The following is a 14,012-nucleotide window of genomic DNA, read 5'->3' as shown; positions in this document are numbered from 1 at the left end:
AGCTAGATAGATAGATAGTTAGACAGATAGATAGATCTTACCGCTCGGTGGTTGGTCAAGCAAGGAGGAGGAGGAGGAGGAGGAGAAGGAGGAGGAGGTGCCTGTAAGTGAAACATGTCGACCCAACACCGTAGATTGACCGACTCCTACCACCCCCAACCCATCCGCGCCCTGCGCCAACACCAACACCATCATGTCTGTCTGTCACTCACAATTACATAGGTTCTCTCTCTCTCTCTCTCTCTCTCTCTCTCTCTCTCTCTCTCTCTCTCTCTCTCTCTCTCATTTTTTTTTTTTTGATTTCCATACATACTCGCCATTTCCCGCGTTGAGCGTGGTAGCGTACATGTACTGTCTTTGAAATTTAGACTTCTAACATAACTGTTTCTGCCGGCTTCCCAAGACTCCAGTCTCGGAAGCGAGAGAGAGAGAGAGAGAGAGAGAGAGAGAGAGAGAGAGAGAGAGAGAGAGAGAGAGAGAGAGAGAGAAATATGATTTTGACGTAGGACGTGTCGAGGGAGGAGGAGGAGGAGGTTGGGTGGGTGGGAGTGGCAAGGGTTGCAGGGAGGAGGTGGTGACGGGGTGAGGTAGTGAAGGAGGGGGCAGTAGGCTGAGTGGGGTTGGGGGAAGCAGGGGGGATATTGGGAGGGGAAGGGAGGGGGGAGATGAGACTCGAGGCCGGAATTAGCACGAGGCGCCGCAAGTAATTTGCATACGTGGTACACTAATCCACACTGAAACTGATGGAGGAAAAAAAGAGATCGCTGACTCTATTACGCTGGAAGCGTCCGTCCTCACTGTGTATATCTGGGGGACGTGCGGGGGCACGCGCGACGTGCGGGTACGACTGCCAGCCCCCCCGGGGGACGTGTGGGTACGACTACCTGCCCAGGGGGTGTGAGTGGGTACGACTACGCGCCTCCGGGGGACGTATGGGTACGACTACCTGCCCAGGGGACATGTGGGTACGACTACCCGCCCCCGGGGACGTGTGGGTACGACTACGCGCCTCCGCGGGACGTGTGGATACGACCACGCGCCCTTAGGGGGGTGATGATAATGATAGCGATGATAATGATGATGATGATGGTGATGATAATGATGATGATAATGATAGTGATGATAATGATGATGATGATAATGATGATAGCGATGATAATGATGATGATGATGATGATGATAATGATGATGATGATGGTGATGATAATGATGATGATGATAATGATGATAGCGATGATAATGATGATGATGATGGTGATGATAATGATGATCATGGTGTGATGATGATGATGATGATGATGATGATAGTGATGATGGTGATAATGACGGTGATGATGATGGCTGGGGCTCTGTAAATTCTCTCCTCCCCCTTCCCCCACCATCTCACACCAGACATGCCTCAACCCTCATCATTTACCAGCCACCGACGCAGTTGACCCAACATTTACATGGAAATGTCTACCGTAAACGACCTTTGACTCCCCTCCAGTTCAGTGGTCGTGGACCCTCTGGGTTCCGATGTGTCGTCCCCACATCATCAGCCAGTCGTCCCTGACGAGGGTGAGAGGGAGGGAGGGTGTTTAGAGAGAGAGGGAGGGAGGGAGGAATAGGCTACGGTGGAGGACCGAACTGACAGACAGGTCGGGTCCGGCCGTGGCTCGGCCCCCTGGACCATACCACCTTCCACTCGCTCAGTATGAACTGCAAAGGTAATGACGCCTTCCCTTCGTCCTATGAATAAATCCAACATTCCCTCAGAACTATACCCATGTATATAACCTATAGTCACGTAAGGGGGAAAAATACATAGAAAAAGGGAAGACTTCAGGTAAAAATGGAAAAGTTAAAAATCGTTTAGGTGGTGGAGTTCCGTGTAGACGCAAGACAGAGCGGGTCGTGTCTTTACTTCGTGTGATACAAGACGCAGCGCTCGCGTGGGCGCGGGCGTCTCCAGCTGCAAATGATATTGTCTCGTCTCTCATTTCCAATACGGTCCCCAGGGCGGAGTGGGTAATACTACCCACCCCGCCCTGGGGATGAGTGAGGCACAGGTGAGTCACGACGGCAACACAAGCAACACAGGAACAACTCATCTGGAAACCTGACAGCCGACTCGGTGTTGCGTCAGGGGCGGGGTACGCACCACAGCTGCTGCTACTGCTGCTGCTGCTGCTGCCTCTGCTGTTGCGCTGCTGCCTTTGTTACTGTTTTGGCTGCTGCTGCAGTTTTCACTCCTCCCATCCCTTCCTCTTTTACTCCCTCCGCTCCCCTGTGCTTATCCCTTCCCATCACTAGCCTCACCCTGCTATCAACAGTCTCCCCCCACGCAACCACCTGCCCCCTTCTGCCACGAACAGCCTCCTCTTGTCACCAACAGCTTCCCTCACGCCACTAACAGCCACCCTCTGCCACCAGCAGCCTCCCCGCGCCACCAACAGCCTCCACCACGCCTTCAACAGCCTCACCCTGCAAGCACTAGCCTCCCTCATGCCACCAGCAGCCTCCCCCTAGTACCAACAGCCTCCCTCATACCACCAGCAGCCTCCACACGCCACCAGCAGCCTCCCTCTGCCAGATCTCCAGGTGATCATGTTGACTTAATACCAGAGCCAGGGTCTCACACACAAAAACACAGGTCGAGGCGTGATGGATGTGGTAGCCAGGGAGAGGGAAGAGTGACGCGAGAGCAGAGATTATACGGTGCAGGAGAGGTGGGTGAGTGAGGGTGTGGGAGATGGAGGCAGCGGTGGAGGTTAATGGAGAGAGAGAGAGAGAGAGAGAGAGAGAGAGAGAGAGAGAGAGAGAGAGAGAGAGAGAGAGAGAGAGAGAGAGAGAGAGAGAGAGAGAGAGAGACAAGATTTTACCAAAAAGCAGGGCAAGCGCGTAGCGTTCTCCACACACACACACACACACACACACACACACACACACACACACACACACACGTTATATATATATCCAGGTGAAGGTCCCATCTGCAGAATTCACCATAAGGTCTCAGATTTTCCAAACTGTATTCTAACAAATACAATCACACTTTCAAAGTTATGCATTTTATATGCTCAAAGCCCCCAGGAGACACGACCACATCCACACGACCACATCCACACGGCCACATCCATACGACCACACCCACACGACCACATCCACACGGCCACATCCATACGACCACACCCACACGAACACATCCACTCTACTACATCCACACAACCACATCTATAAGACCACATCCACACAACCTCATCTATAAGACCACATCTATACGACCACATCCACACGACCACAAAGCCTCCTAATTTCCTAAACGTACGTGGGTGAAAAACAAAAAGCCAAATTCCCGAGCGTTGTGTGGAAGACAGAAACTAAGGCTGGAAAGGCTATTATACAGCTTCCCTTGTGAGTCGCTGATCTGCGTGTGTGTGTGTGTGTGTGTGTGTGTGTGTGTGTGTGTGTGTGTGTGTGTGTGTGTGTGTGTCAGTATCACACGGGATCTTTAAAAGAAATAAATGTAATCGTGACTACTTACTTGAAACTCGCAATTACATTTAGCACGACACCAGTCCTCGCCAAGAGTGTGAGATTTCCAGGACGACAAATATAATCGCTGGTTACGGGCCGAACCTCATGTCAGAGGTCAATGCCAGGGCAGGTCAGAGTGAGACCCATCCAGGAGAATTTTCCAGGGAAGGTAAAAAAAAAAAAAACATGACTTCCAGCGAAGGTAAGAACCCCGAACCCCTCCTCTCCCTCCCTTCCTCCTCCTCTCCCGTCCTTCCAGAACTTCCAGGCACAAGTGGATGCTGGAGAAGGTAAAGAATTACTTTCTCACACACACATGAAAAAAAAAAAAAACTCCAGCCTGTGCTCAACTCTCCCAGACAGGTAAACGTTCCACTGCCAACAAGAACTTCCAGGCAGAAGAGTTCCAGAGAGAGAGAGAGAGAGAGAGAGAGAGAGAGAGAGAGAGAGAGAGAGAGAGAGAGAGAGAGAGAGAGAGAGAGCAAATGTGCACCCACCTTAAAAGTATCCGAAAACATGGAAACACAAAGAACGGCAAAGATACGCGATATATATATATATATATATATATATATATATATATATATATATATGTATATATATATATATATATATATATATATATATATATATATATATATATATATATAATAGATAAGAATAATGCAAATAATATTCAAATCAACTCTGTACAGATTCCAGGACGATGGGAAGCAGTGGCAGCTGCAGCCTCCCACCTCACAGAAGACTAACTCTTGCCTGGAAAGTGCAACAGCTTCACCACAAGAACTTCCTTAATCCTGCGGTAAAAAAAAGCCACTTAATCCTTTTCATCAATGGAGAGTTGGATCCTCCTCCCTCCTTCCTCCCTCCCTCCCTCACCCCGCCGGGTGTGGCCTCGCTCTCTCGGGTCACCATCTGCTCCCAGCGTCGACGGCTTAAAGTGCCACCTTCCATGTGTGTTGATCCTTAGTTTACGTCGAGTGTCAACACGTAGTGACCCCTAGACGTCATCAACCTGCATCAAACGTTCACATGCAGGTGTCTGATCTGCCCTACAAGTGCTAGAAATCGCGTGTCACCCAACAGGGTATAGGCAGGTGTAGGGCAAGAGCTGATGTACGTAAGGAACGTTAGGTATAATAAAAAGCAAGTGGGAGGTTAACCCTCCCTACCCAAAATAAAAAGTGAGGTACGTTAAGGCAAGTGTGATGCAAGTGGAGGACGCCTCAAGTTAAGTAAAGAGCGTCAAGTAAGTTACGACAAGTTCCTGCTAAGTTAAGACAAGTGCCACGTAAGTATTGACAACCGAGGCGGGTGGTGTGCCGGCCCGCTCATGCCCCACATGGAGGAGGAGGAGGAGGAGGAGGAATTACCTGACCAAGGCCACCCTCCCTCCAGCAGGATACAGCCGTCCCTCGGCTGGTCCCTCCGCCCTCTCACGACGTCAAGGCATCTGCTGCGTTTGTGACCTGTGCGACACCAAGGTAACGTCGATTCTCACTGGCGCACCTGATTGACGTAACGTTTAATGTCACGCGTAACATGCCACTCCCCAGGGTAAGGGAGGGAGTCCCCCGCGCTTTGCAGTCTCCAGATCGTGTTCGCTCTCATTCCCTCCTAGTGACCTTGACCCAGCTCCCACGAACTGCGAAGTGTGACCCACTTTTCCCCCAAAATGTGACCTGCGGCCCGTCATCGAGGACGTGTTTAGTAAATGACTCGTTTCTCCTCAGTAAGTCCATGAATCACGCGAGCCACACCGCTTCGACTCAAGGTTTGGACGCAGGCGATAGATCTACTCAATAGTCTTTGTGGCGGGAGGTAAGCGAGCTACTCCGCCTCTCGGTGGGATCATACTTGTCTTTTCCTCGAAGCGATTAAGTTAATGAATGCACGGTCATTACGAGAGGGATCTGAGCAGGGCTTACAACCTGCAGTGACCTTACTAACACCTGCCACCCGCGAGATGTGTCACACTGGAGGGGGATTCTTATGATCATAAAACATAAACTGCTCATTTCATGCAGACGCCAGTTCTGTTGTTATTATTGTTTACTGTCTGATGACGTGGTTGAGATGAAGGCAGTTTGAGCCAGCTATGAGCTACACTCTGCTTCCCTGACAGTGGCAGACACAGGTGCATCTCAAGGGCCAGCCCTGCGTTGTGGCCAACTTCGACCTCAGATGTCACACTCGAAGTCTGGTGACACTTGGGTCTCTGAGCTGGTGATCAGCCACACACACACGCACACACATTCCACTTTCATCTTCCCTTCCACCTCTCTCTCTCTCTCTCTCTCTCTCTCTCTCTCTCTCTCTCTCTCTCTCTCTCTCTCTCTCTCTCTCTCTCCTACTCCTCTCTCACAACACTTCACTTCTCTTACACTGATCATCTCTCATCTTATCTCCTTCCCCTGCACTTCTCATCTTCCACCGCCACTTCCTCCTCTCGTCCACCGGCCCTGCTCCCTCCACTGCCAAACCTTCAGTAATAAGGAATGAAATATTTAAAGATCATTGAATATTCTCATTGGTAACTGACGAGACGCCTGGTATAAAAAGCCAAAAAATATGGGAAGTTTGTGGTTCACTTGAGGAGAATGGAGCAGTTTATGCTGCCGGGGGAGGAGGGGGGGAGGGGGTGAGTTGAGGAACCCACACTATCATGATGCTGGAACATGGGGCACAGGGAATGGAACATGGAGCACAGGGAATGGAACATGGGGCACAGGGAATGGAATATGGGAAAAGGGACTGGAACATGGGTCACAGGGAATGGAACATGGAGCACAGGGAATGGAACATGGGGCACAGGGAATGGAATATGGGAAAAGGGACTGGAACATGGGTCACAGGGAATGGAACATGGAGCACAGGGAATGGAACATGGGGCACAGGGAATGGAACATGGAATACAGGGAATGGAACATGGGTCACAGGGAGTGAAACATTGGGGAAATAGGGACTGGAACATGGGGAACTAAACCTGGAATATGGCTAGTCAACTGTCTTATCGCCTGGACAGATCACATCACTATGAACCAACAACATGACAACTCAAATTGAAGACGAACCCAAAAACTTACAATAGCTGAAGTCAAGCCAGCCTCCAGCAGACCAAACCTCCGTACTGTATCGACCTCCATCATAAAGTTTGCCCCAGGAGAGCGTGTCAGCGGGAGGAAGGAAGGAAGGAAGGAAGGGTACAATATAAACTTTTATCATAAATATGGGGACGTCCCACCCACCCTCTCCCTCTCTCTCTCTCTCTCTCGTCGTCACAGCAGGAGCAGCAACAGAAAGTATCCCCCGGCACACCAAGGAACACGTCGACAGGACGAGGCCAGCCCCAGCAGGTGGGGGAGGACAGCAGCAGCAGCAGCAGCAGCAGCGGTGGCGGTGGCGGTGGCGAATGTTAACGACGTCGAGCCAGGAAGGATTAGCAGCTCCAGGGGAGGGAAGGAGGGAGTGGGTGAGGGTAAGGTGTGGTACCATCCTGTGGGTCGGCGAGGATGGAAGGATCAGGAGCCTCGGGGGGGGGGGGGGGATGGACGAGGGGCACTGGACAATCCTAGGGCAACACAGGGAGACCGTGGCAGGAGCAGAGAGGGAACCAGGAGAGCAAAACTGTGTGAGGGGAGTGGGGAGCTAACGGTGCATGAGGCAGGGAGAGGGAGGGAGGGAACTTGGGGCAGCCAGGTGGGAGGATGGGCAGGTTACCAGTATGAGCAGGGTGAGGATGGTGGTAGGAGGTGGGGAACGGAGACGCAGTCCTCATGTTGGAGAACAGGATGATGGTGGTGGTGTTGGAGGACAGGATGATGATGATGGTGGAGAGCAGGACTGGAGAGAGAGTTGAAGAGTAAGAGAAGGTAATGAGGAATACTGGTGAGGGAGACTGGTGAGCGAGAGAGACTATCAGCAGTGGAGAGTAGGCTTGAGTAAGACCAGTGGATCTCATGTGATACTTCAGTGTGAGGTTAGTGACTGTGAGGTTAGTGAGCGTTAGTGTGGGATCTCTTATTTCGGTTCATAAATCGACTGAAATCTGTGAATTCCAGGTCAAGTCTGCTATCGCATAATGTGTCGCATGAGCTAATGAGAGTGGCGCTATGATTGCCACAACGTTGCTAAGACCGGAGCGACATTACAACAAGGTTGGGGTATGAGATGAGTGATGAGAGGCGGATGGTGAGGGGTGTAGAGGGTGGGACACCCGGTGTGAGGCGCCTCCAGACTCCCGCCCTACCCTGGCCGATATATCCTCCCTCCCTCCCCCCTGGCATGGACTGGTAACACTTCCTTTCCCTACTGTTCCCTCTCCTCGTCCTCTCTTGTGCCCGTAAATCTCTTCCCTCTTCCCCATCACCCGTAAGAACCCTCCACATCTCCATCAAGAGCCGTCCCCTTCCTGACCTCCCCTCTCCTTAACCTCGAGTGTAACCCAAGCACTTGACACTGTGCTCAGCCCTAAGTCACACCGTAAACAGTACCTCAGTCAACATGAGAAGCGAGTCTTCCAAGGCCATGGCGCTGGTCGACACCAGCGGCTCCAGGAGAAGTCTTTCTCTAATTTTCCACTCAGTATCCTGCCTGGATGTGAGCCTTTACCGGGTCCACCATACACCTGGACGATGGTGTGAGGGACCATGTGCACACACCAGTCCTCCTCCAGGGTAGGGTTGAGCACACGGAGGCCCGTGTAAGCGCCCCGACGTCTGAATGGGCGGCTGAGGGCTCACGGTCCACCTGCAGGAACCAACACAGACGCTGGTACAGTCCAGCGGGTGAGGATGGACTCATGGTGGGTGTCTCACGTTATGGTCTCTCATGGTGGGTGTCTCACGTCCAAATTGTCAACAGCAACACTCAAAGTCAGGCTTGACTCCACACTGCCTCTCGTCCTGACCTCAACACATCAACTAATATCATTTTCAGTTTCACAAGTTCACGATGAAGGAACCGTGCATTTCCCCCAGGCAGTGTCGCTCCTGCGGCAGGTGACATTTGCCAGCCGGAGCAAGCCAAGTCAAGGTCACTGTCTCGCCGGTGACCACAATCTGCCTTAAATATTCCATGTACAGTGCTCACACCCTGGGTACACCGGTCACCTGTTCCTGGAGACATCAATCCTCCACCCACACATCAACACACCCACACACACACACACACACACACACACACATACACACACACACGCGTGTACAGCTAAGCAAGGACCTGTGTCAGATGGGGGAGGGGGTGTGTGGTGGTGTCGGCAGGAGGGGTGTCTTGCACGCTCCTAACTCACCTGAGGGAGACCAAGGCAGGAGGTAAGACATCAAGCGCTGCTGACGATTATAATCTTACCACCTCGTCCACAGGTCATGGCCAAACACCGCACCATAAGGAAAGACTACTGGGAGTATATGCTCACAAGGGAGGGGCTCCATGTGTTGTAGTAAGCCTGGGAACATAATGTTTCTTATGATCATCGATTCGTTCGGTGTGAGGAGGTCGGTCAGCAGGATGGGTGAGTGATGACTGACGTCAGGGCCTTCTCCAAGGTCACACCCCACCACCCAAGACACCAACACTAAGCCCGAACACACTCACTCATCCTGAGGGGTCACCCCGAAGGCGTATACTAGTTCATGCCACACACTAACTCATCGTCAGGGTCACCCCAGATGCCTACACTGTACCTCCTCACTCTAACTCATCCTTGGGGTCAACCCAAAGGCCTACACTTTACCGTCCCTCACACTTACTCATCGTGTGTGTCACCTCAGAGGTCCACACTGTACCCACCTCACACTCACTCATCCTGAAGGTCAATCCAGAGAGGTCTACTCTGTACCACATCAATTTCACTCATACTCAGCGTCATTCCAGAGACTCATACCATACTCACCCATTCGGCCTAGGGTGAGTGAGGCTGTGACCTCGAGCAACACGTAGTTCCACTTCGAACCCCTCTGGTCCCCCATGTCAAGTCCAGGGTAAACAAACCATCTAACTGTACAACAACAACAAAAAACACATCAAAATTCGAGTCGCATCAGGTCCTGCCCCCATGGCCTACCGAGAGGGTATCTAGCTACCATCAGCACCATCCCAGGCCGCCAACACCAGTCGATAACTCGATGTATCGATGAGGAAGGCCGACCCACCCCTTCAGGTGTGACAGCCGACGCTCCAACACGACCATCATTTACATCCAACATAAGCCTAGGGTCCTGATGGCCTGGGTGGTGTCACCCCAGGGGAGGTAAACGAGTGCTGGGGAGTGAGGTGTTGCAGGGGTGTGAGACACATGACCCCCTGGGGGTCATGGGGGTTCCACCAGGGGACTGGAACTGCAAGAACAAGTGGTGTTCAAGACGACCAGTGAGATGGCTGCCCAAGACATGGTATCCGCCACAACTTTAAGCCTAAACTAGTTACGTTAAGAGTCTTGGTGTTGCTGGGGAGGTTCCGGGGTTACGTCAGACATTTCTGACGTCCTGTAACTTGTAAACTTTTTTTTTTATGTATTTCTGACGGCACGAACGCCCTGAACACGAAGGTACGACCTTTGGATCAAGTGAAGGGCCAGGTCGTCATATTTAAGGTCCTCATCGTTGTGCTCAAGGGTCGTCCCGTCGTACTCAAGCGTCGAAGCGTCCTGGATGCCGCCTCCTCTTCCCTCTCTTCTCCCTTCCATGCCATCCTCACCTTCCAACCCTCACTCTGATCCAGGACTGGCTCAAACTTCCCCCTATATAAAAAAAAAAAAATACGACGATCCGTCAAAACACCAGGAACTTTAGTCCCCACCTTAGGCCGCGTCACTTCCGGGATAAGTTTGGGATCTCGCCTGCAATCCAGACTTTCCTCTGTGTCAACAGCCGTGGTCACCAGGCCTCGGGTGTTGGTGGGGGTGTCTGGCGATCCCAGACTACACCGTGTGTGTGTGTGTGTGTGTGTCCTCACTATCTTCCAAGAGACATGCTGATCACGAGGCATCCATGTGGCGACTATCTGCGCCAACACATCTACACCGAATCTCCTACTTTTTCCTTCTTCTGAGAGAAATACGTCAATCTTCTGTCTCTCTTCTACGAAGGTAAATAAAAGGCTACAGTCATCATTGTGATCCCATTTAAAACAGTAGCAGTAGCATTACAGGAACATCATTGCTACTTGCGCCTACTGGGCACAACTGTTCCGTTGCCATCTGGACCAACAGAGATACAAGTAGCGCGACAGTGTGGCACAGACCAACGCAGGTTGTCTGAGTGTGTAGTAACATGTGGAAGACATACACGAACGGTATGAAACACATTATCTTAACTTCTCAATGGCAGATGTTGAGGCCTATACATCGATGGTGTCTGGCACTATGACCCATAAGACGGTGCCATGAGTTGGTTGCCCCCGCGGAGCCAGGTGCACGGGGGTGTAGGGACTGTGAGGGGGGGTTATTCAAAGCCCGAACCTAGGGCTATGGGTGAGGACCAGGGGGTCTCTAAGTCAGACCTTAAGGTACTAGGTAGTCGAGGCCAGAAGCTGGGGGACATGCCTGGAGATAAGGAACTTCAGGGTCAGGAATTAGGATCTGGGGGCTACGGCTAACGGGGCTAAGAGCCACCAGGTTCAGGGGTGCAGGAGTACGAGGACCAGTACAGAACTCCCTAAGGGTCCAACACCACACAGGAGGCCAGTCTCCAGACAGAGCCGGGAGCAAAGGGGACGAGGAGTTATAAATACCGACGGTGGCTCTACATATACATACCTCCGTTGTTACCAGAGTCTACACCCAGCAGCGAGGGGACCTAAGGACCATGTAGTGAGGGGTACCAAGGATGGTCACCAGGCAGTGAGGGGTACCAAGGATGGTCACCAGGCAGTGAGGGGTACCAAGGATGGTCACCAGGCAGTGAGGGGTACCAAGGATGGTCACCAGGCAGTGAGGGGATGGAGACTATCCCCTTCCAACGTAGCACTCAATGTTAGCCTCGCACCTTGGTCGTACACAACAATTACCCAGCTGGTAATTTCGTTATTTTTGGCTTTAATCGCAGGATAAAAATATCACCAACACGCCAAGCCATTACTTCCTTATGAGACATCCACTTAGGGGGCCACATAATGCAATCCCTCCACGTCATACGGTCCCATTTACCCTGAACTCCAAGCTGTATGGTAAACGTTTCTCGTTTGATACTTATTTACACTGAACGTTTCCCATCTGATACAGAGAAAACAGAGAACAAATTGTGCTACAGAATTCTACACATCCAAGTGATTAACACGATCGTCAAATCATCATTTAATAGTCTGCGTTACGGTTGTAAACTGAGGCGATTCAGAGCTTAAAATAAAGGAGGTTATCCGAGCCAATTATAATAACTATATGTAATTTTCCTTAAAATTGGATGGACGTTATGCACGGGAGGACCACGCGAACGGCCTCCCTTGGGACTACCCATACGTATACTGCCTCAGGTAATATCAGGGTGGGTATGGTGCCATGAGACAGGGTTAGTATTCGGGTGGGTATGGCGGCGTGGGAGGGTCGTCTCATGGTGGAATGGGGAGGGCAGCATCATCATGGTGGCTATAGGTCACACGGCAGAACCTATCATTATGGGAATGGTTTCATCGTACGTCGTCAGCCGTTGCAAAGACGGACGAAAAATCAATTTTCATACGATTTTTGTTTCAGCCAACAGATCTTGTACACCAGTTGACTCAGAGGAAGTTTAGCTTTAGTTTCGATGCTTCCAAAAAGTGTGGGGGAAGATAAGAGTGAGTATGTGTGTGTGTGTATATATATATATATATATATATATATATATATATATATATATATATATATATATATATATATATATATATATATATATATTCCTATGAGTCCACGGGGAAAATGAAACACGAAAAGTTCCCAAGTGCACTTTCGTGTAATAATCACATCATCAGGGGAGACACAAGAGAGAAATATAACAGTCAGGAATATCCTGATTACGCGCAAAATTGTGATCCTTTCCAATATATATATATATATATATATATATATATATATATATATATATATATATATATATATATATATATATATATATATATATATATATGGCTTCGTCATAGAGGAAAATAGTAATGACCATGTCCTATCGAAGCGTCTCACCTACCTTCCCCTACGAGACGAGTTCATACATCTCTCATGGTGTAGTTGACATGGATCAATTTCTGTCGTTTCTTAATGCCTTTTGGTCCTTCCTGGACGTTTCCATTTGAGAGCTTATGTAATCATTCTAGTTCACTTTCTTGGTGAGCATTTTTGAGCCAAACGAAGCGACCTTCAGGAACCATATTCTTCAGGAGCTTTGAGGTGGGAACGCTCAAATATCTTCCTTGATGTACATACGTGTTTAGCATATTGTACATAGTACACACAAACATTGTAACACAAGCCAGCCTATATATGCCCCCAAGCTTATAGCGTCGTGGCCTTCAACCTCAGCCATAACACGGTGACTACAAGCGGCCCTGGTGAGGGAGGTATCATACTGAAAGTAACTGCTGAAATTCTAGTCTCGGATCCTCCATGGAACGGAAGATGAAGGTCACTGGATCATATACCGAAATGTCAAGACTTCCCCTTGTCTAACAGCATCTGGCAACTTTCCAACCCATAATCACGAATGGCAATATTTTCAACATCCCATCGGGGTATACCATTCTCATCCCCCACCCTCGTCCTAATATGTGATCGGTCACTGACAACATCACACCTTATGCACCAGTACACAAAGCCTAAGTCATCACAGGTCACAGAACGTCCTACGATAAGAAATACTGTCATTAATACCAACTCAGTAACAGTCTGGCTCGCCCCCGCGCCCCCCTTTCAGATGGTTCACTCCACATACAATTTCGTTTATCATCATAACATCTGGAAACATCACTGATCTACTGAAGCTCGTTTCTAGTCACCCACAACTGCAAACATCGCAAGACAATATTACTCTGCGGGAACACGAGCAGACGTAGAAACCAAGGGACAAGCTACGTACTGGACACTGAAGCAAGTAAATGTTGCCATACAGAACAAATGACCATCGGAAACAAGGGAGATGTGGCATGGGTACACCATACCTGTACCACGAAGCATAACTATCGTCTACATTTACCTCCCTGTGCAGCAATTTACGTACAGGATGGGTTTCACGAGGGGCGCGCGCCAGGCTACGAAACCCAAGGATCATGTATATATAAGGTCGTGCTATCATGCTGAAAGGGTCGTGCTGTCGTGCTTCAATCATGCACACAAGGACAAGGATAGGAGGTATTGAAATGCTACATCTTACTCAATAAACGATATAGTTATAAATGCATGACGGGTATAAGGTAAACCCCAGGCACGAACGATGACAAATAGGACTGTGTGGGTCGGGGGGGCTCACCACCAGTGTATGACCGGCCAAGGCAAGAGTTGTGCAGTGACACGGCAATCGATCACT

General features: G+C 50.1%; 1 protein-coding gene across 9 annotated transcripts in view; it reads right to left on the bottom strand.

The window, feature by feature from the left end:
- LOC139747248 (beta-1,4-glucuronyltransferase 1-like) overlaps positions 1–14,012 on the bottom strand; it is a 128,342-nt gene that overhangs the window by 59,653 nt on the left and 54,677 nt on the right. The window contains exon 1 of one of the 9 annotated variants that reach the window (XM_071659329.1): positions 12,681–13,006. The exons of the other annotated variants lie outside the window; for them this stretch is intronic. The gene's annotated coding sequence lies outside the window, so the exon portion shown is untranslated. Of the gene's footprint in view, positions 1–12,680; positions 13,007–14,012 lie in introns of those variants that run through there. 9 annotated transcript variants of the gene reach the window in all.

Source organism: Panulirus ornatus, chromosome 68 (assembly GCF_036320965.1).
Source record: "Panulirus ornatus isolate Po-2019 chromosome 68, ASM3632096v1, whole genome shotgun sequence".
Lineage (NCBI taxonomy): Eukaryota > Metazoa > Arthropoda > Malacostraca > Decapoda > Palinuridae > Panulirus > Panulirus ornatus.
This window is presented reverse-complemented; position numbering and strand designations above follow the sequence as displayed.